A 5,955-nucleotide genomic window follows, 5' to 3' on the forward strand; every position below is an offset into this window, starting at 1 on the left:
TACTCCTCGTGCCGACTCTACATTTCTCCTCGAGTTGAGTTCACTCCTCGAGTCAAGTACCGAGTCCACGAGCCGACAAGCTACTCCATGTGCCGACTCTACATTTCTCCTCGAGTTGAGTTCACTCCTCGAGTCGAGTACCAAGTCCACGAGCCGACAAGCTACTCCTCGTGCCGACTCTACATTATCCACCTCAATCCTACTAATGTTGAGCATCGGAGAGGTAAACAGAGGCAACCCCTCTCTTTCCCCTTTGTAGTTCACACCTCTCTGCTTTCTTTTCAGGTGCAGGACGAGATAGACACTACCGACAACTAAGGGATGACTTGGGATACCGAGTATGACACGCTCAAGCCCGAACGCGACCACTTGGTCCGGCCTTGGGTCGAACCGTTTGGGGCTTCTAAATAGTTGTCCGAAAAACTGCGACAACAGAAGGTTCGTCAGATATTACAAGAAAGAGTAAGTTTTTATGTTGTTTTGGTGGTATTGGGTATGAGGGATCTAATTATGTAATTGAGTTAGTTTATGTTATGCAATCAGATGGTGGCTGCAATAATTTTACGTGGGTTGAATCAGAGATGTGCGTTAAGTCAAAATAAGTGATTGCAAGGCAGCTGAGAAGAATTACCCACTTGAAATTAACGAGCTTCGACAATCAAAGAATGTGGAAATAGGATGTCGTATGTAACTGTTGTATTCGTTATTGTAATGGTTGTTTTTATGTGCGTAATAATCATATTTATCAGTGTTTTCTCAATATGTGGTGTCACAATGTTGTATTGTGTTGCAGACTATTAAATGGAATTAAAGTGTTATTATGAGTGTTGATTGTGTCTCAATTTAGTTAATATCAATATGAAATTGATGCATAATGTCACAAAAGAAGTTCACACCAATATAGCAAATCAGGCATTACTAAAGCCAGTAAATAGCAAGAGTAGTTCAAAACCCAAAAGAGTAGTTCAAATTGAGCAAATTTCCTAATGGTACCACACAAAAAAAATGTTTTGTTCTAAACATAGTTAAACCAAAAGAGAAGTTTCAGAATAACGATGTCTATGTGTGATCACTAGACACCGTTAAACCTTGACTTGGCTGAGAAGAAGATGCTTATGACTTTGCAGTCTATTTCTTCCTTCTTTCTCCTCGAGTCGAGTCATTCTCCTTGAGTCGAGCCTCGCTCCTCGAGTCGAGTCATTCTCGTCAAGTCGAGCCTTGCTCCTCGAGTTGAGTCGCCTTCCACGAGTGGAGTTCTCATATTTCACACGACTAGCATGATATCCGGATCCCCGATGGCCCAACGGGCCAAATAAAGCAAAGGCCGCAAAGGCCCACGAAGAATCCACAAGGCGTGCACCACTGATAGGTGCGTGTCGTACGTAGAAAACTCCTATCATTCCACCTAAATCCGATCTTGTTCTTGAGTAGTTTTGAGGTTTTTCGTGTGTTTTGAAGGTTTTCAGGTCAAAAATGGGATTTCTATGATACTCTGGGAAAATCTGTACAAATCGAGGCATTCATTATCAAAAACGAGTCAAGAACGAAGAAGGAGTCAAGAAGACTCCAGACCTCGCGCCGCGACCCTCCAAGCGCGCACCGTGAGGTATGGAAATCATCCCGAGCCATCTCCGAGCAGTTTGCATGTTCCGCGAGGTTATGGAATTGTTAACCTCGCGCCGCAACCCCCAGACCGCGCGCCGCGAGGTCGAAGAACTTTAGCATCGAAAATCCCCGAGCATCAAGCGCGGAACGTGACCTCCCGAGAAGAACTACCTCACGCCGCGACCCCTATACCGCGCGCCACGAGGTGCGCGAATCCAAAAGAGGAAACGCGTTTTCTGGAGCAATATGGGCCGTCGGATCAAGTTTTGTTACCCAGGCTACTCCGAAAATTAGAGGAAACACCCTAATTTCGACCTAAGCCTATAAATTCACTTCTCAACCTCTTGTTTAGGACTTTTGGCACTTTTTCATTGTTTTTCTTAGTGTTTGGGAGAGATAGAGAGAAAGAGGAGAGCCGTTCTTCATCAATTCGTGCCAATTACAGTTTTCTTCTTCTCTATTACTCTTGAACTCCCGTATTTTAATTTTCAATTTAGTTTTCAATTATGGTTTCTTCTACTTCTTTTTCTTTTATTTTATTTTTGTTTTCTCGCTACGCCATGAACTAGTTCCGCTAAGGACTATGGCGTAGCCGGTTTAGGATGTGGTTATGGATATGATTTAATATATTGAAGTTCAATTTTCATTCTCTACTACTTTGTTTAATTCAAATCCGTTTTTAATGCTTGATCGAGATTAGCTACCTTGTTCATGATTTTATACTTCAACTTGATTCTTTAAAAAGATTAGGTTGTTAGTGTTTTGGTTTGAATTACTATGTTGCATGCCTAAGCTAGAGATAGTTAGGTTGCCATAGAATCGTGTGAATGCTCTTGATATGAATGCATGTTTTTGTTAGGGATTGAGATTGAGAGAAGATTTTCCTAATTTTGACATAGGTTGTTAGATGCTCGAGAGATATTTAGCAATATTATTCTGTGAGTATGCTTAGCAAAGAGTAGTGAGTTGTTTATTGATTGTGCGTCAAATTCGTGTATCCAAACCGTTGAATAAACCAGTGAAGCCTTGGTCCTTAGCATCTCTTTCTGCTTACAACTTTTATTTGATTATTTTGTTATTTAATTGTTTTAAAACTTGTCAAAAATTTGTGACATCTTTCCATCTTTCCTTTTAGTTCAATTCGTACTAGTTGATTTATTTGTTAATTAAGCTTGTTCCTCGTTGGATCGACACTCGTACTTAATTCACTATATTATTTGAGGGACACGTGCACTTGCGCGCGTAAAAATTGCAACAAGTTTTTGGCGCCGTTGCCGGGGAACAAGTTTTTAATTGGAATTCTATTAACTAGATTTCAATTTGAACATTCTTTTATTTTCTGTGTCTCAACTGTTTTTGCGTTTTCTTTCTCTTTTGAAGGTTAATGCGAAAAGACGGTGATTCGAGTCTCCTTCCGATAGATTCCGAAATAGAGAAAACGTGCAAGAGAAATCGAAAAGAAAAGAAGCAAAACATAGACGAGGAAGACATTGAAGAAGTGATCATGGCCAACGAAGAGAGACCACTCCTCGACTATGTGTTACCCACCACTCAAGGGTATCGCCTGGCCATTGTCAATCCGGCCATCGGAGGGAACCAAAGCTTCAAGATCAAGACGGGGACGATCAACATGATCCAGCAAAACCAATTCTCCGGAGCCCCGAATGAAGATCCGAACGAGCACATCTCCAACTTCAACGAGTTGTGCGGGACATTCCAGATCCACAACATCAACGCGGACGCCATCCGACTCAGACTGTTCCCATTTTCCCTCCGTGACCGAGCAAAAGCATGGCTCAACTCGCTTCCCCCCGATTCCATCACCACATGGGAGGGGCTGTGCAACACCTTCCTCGCCAAGTTCTTCCCGTTCGAGAAGACGGTACGCCTAAGAAACGCCATTCACAGCTTCGCACAAATGGACGGCGAGTCCCTCCATGAAGCATGGGCATGCTTCAAGGAGATGCTCCGAAAATGTCCTAACCACGGGGTCACGTTGCCGGTCCAACTACAACCGTTCTACTACGGACTCCTCAACTCGACGAAGACCTTAGTTAACACCGCCGCGGGAGGCACGGTGCTAACTAAGATGCCATGGGAGTTCCAAGCTCTCCTTGAAGAATTAGCGCGCTCCAACGACCAATGCCCGATAGAGAGGAGAATCATGAAGGCCGGCCCCGCCATTGCTCAACCGCAATTACCACGATTGATCCGGAGACAATGCAGCTGATGACGATAGAGATGGCAAACCTCCGAAAGGAGATGCGGGAGATAAAAGAGATGAAAGCCGCGGTGAACTCCACGCAAATGACTTGGGAGCCGTGCTTCTGGTGTCAAGGGAGTCATTTCACCGACGATTGCCCGCATGCGAATGATGGCCATGCGGAAAATGCGAACTACGTTGTGAATTATAACCGACCCACATTCCAAAACTCCAACAACTACAACACCGGAGCAAGGAACAACCACCCCAACTTCACATGGAGGGCGCAACAACAAGGCTTCCTACAAAGTTGACCACCAGGGGTGCCGCACCAATATCAACAACAGGTGGGAGGCCAGGCTCGCCCACAACACGTTCAGCCCGCACCAAAGCCAAACATAGAGGAGCTCTTGTCCTCCTTCATCACCGAATCTCGAACGAGAATGATGAATCAAGAGGCACAAATCCAGAACCTCGAGACGACGGTGGGGCAACTAGCTCGGGACTTCCATGCACGACCTCAGGGCGCTCTACCAAGCAACACCGAAGTCAACCCGAGAGATCAATGCAACTCCATCACACTGAGAAGCGGGCTCGAACTCAAAAGCTCCGACAAGGGGAAAGAGAAAGAAGGGGACAAGCCATCGTCCTCAACGGTCGCAACTCCAACGATCACGCCTCCCCCGCCCGCGGCCACAATCAAAACGGTTCCGGTGCCATTCCCACAAAGATTAAATAATGTGAAGCTCGACAAGCAATATAGCAAGTTCATGGAGCTCTTCAAGCAACTTCACATCAACATCGCCTTCGTCGATGTCATTGGGCAGATGCCCGCCTACGCGAAATTCCTAAAGGATATCATCACACACAAGCGCAAGATCGAAGATTGTAGCACCATTACACTTTCAGATGAGTGTAGTGCTATAATTCAACGAAAGCTCCCACCAAAGCTCAAAGATCCGGGAAGCTTCACCGTTCCATGCGCAATTGGCGAGTTCTCCTTCGACAAGGCACTCTGCGACTTGGGGGCAAGCATCAATTGTTGGAATTGATCTAGGGTTTAAGAAAAAGATTAAACGCTTCAGGAAGCGGAGAAATTTTAAAAAATTTCTTTACAAGTAAAAACAGTTTTTACTAACCTAGACAAAGAGCAAGTACATGTAATTAAAAACTAATATGAGCTAGAAGTTTACTAACCTTTCTTGAAGCTTGAACTTTGTAGAAGCTTTTGGAAAGTTTGCAACGCTCGTCTCCCCTCGCAGCACGTCTCTCTTTCTTTCCTCAGCACCTCGAGCAACCAAGAAAGTTTCTATCACTAAATCACTCGAAATAAAGGAATTAGTGAGTGGGCACTTTTAAACACTACGACTTAAGAACAAGTCTTGAAGTCGCAGAGCTAAACACTAGGTTGAGTGAGGACCTAGGTGCCAAAACAAGAATAATCGAAAATAAACTAGAGAGAGAGAGAGAGGAGTTTCGGCCACAAGTTCTAGAGAGAGTCTCTAAAATCTCTTAAACTTGGATGAATGAAATGTGAGGAAATGAGGCTCCTATTTATAGGAGAGGTCTCACCTTCAATAAGGTAGTTTCCTCTTCTATAGAATATCACATATTCATGAGCCAATTTCCTCTTTTCCCTATTGAGACACTCGGCCAACAAGGGCTTCTAGAAGCCTTGATTTGTTTCCAATTTTGTTCATGGCTTGCCTTTTCTCTCAACATGGCCGAAGTTCCTTATGCATCCTTATGCAAATTTGTTTCCTCTTTTTCTTTTGGCAAGTATCTAAATACATTTATGCACAAAATAAACTCTCCTATTTCTCTATAGGGTAGGCGCCCAACATGTCTCTAGAAGGAGCTTCTAGAAGCTTCTTCATTTATTCATTAGATCATGAAAAAGGCCCATTAAGAATTTTCAATAAAACTCTTATGAAATGAAATTAATTCACGAGGCCCAATGATCAAGTCATGGCCGAGTGACATTAATTCATCAAATGAACTTATGGGACAAAATTTGTCAAGTGAGTTTGCTACCCGAGAAGGCGCTCCGACCCGACTACCGGTTCGGAAACATGGAGCACCAAATTGCGAGCCGACATTGGAAGAAACTCGCCAACATCGAGGTGAGAGCGGCACCAAAGCTCGTT

General features: G+C 44.0%; 1 non-coding gene across 1 annotated transcript; it reads right to left on the bottom strand.

Moving 5' to 3' along the window:
• Positions 1 to 3,490: 3,490 nt before the first annotated feature.
• On the bottom strand, positions 3,491 to 3,597 carry LOC149402432 (small nucleolar RNA R71). The gene has a single exon (XR_016296248.1). It is a non-coding gene; the product is annotated as a small nucleolar RNA R71 (small nucleolar RNA).
• Positions 3,598 to 5,955: the final 2,358 nt, after the last annotated feature.

This window comes from Urtica dioica, chromosome 3 (assembly GCF_054948205.1).
Source record: "Urtica dioica subsp. dioica isolate 48M chromosome 3, U.dioica_male_clone48M_v1_H2, whole genome shotgun sequence".
In the NCBI taxonomy this organism is placed as follows: domain Eukaryota; kingdom Viridiplantae; phylum Streptophyta; class Magnoliopsida; order Rosales; family Urticaceae; genus Urtica; species Urtica dioica.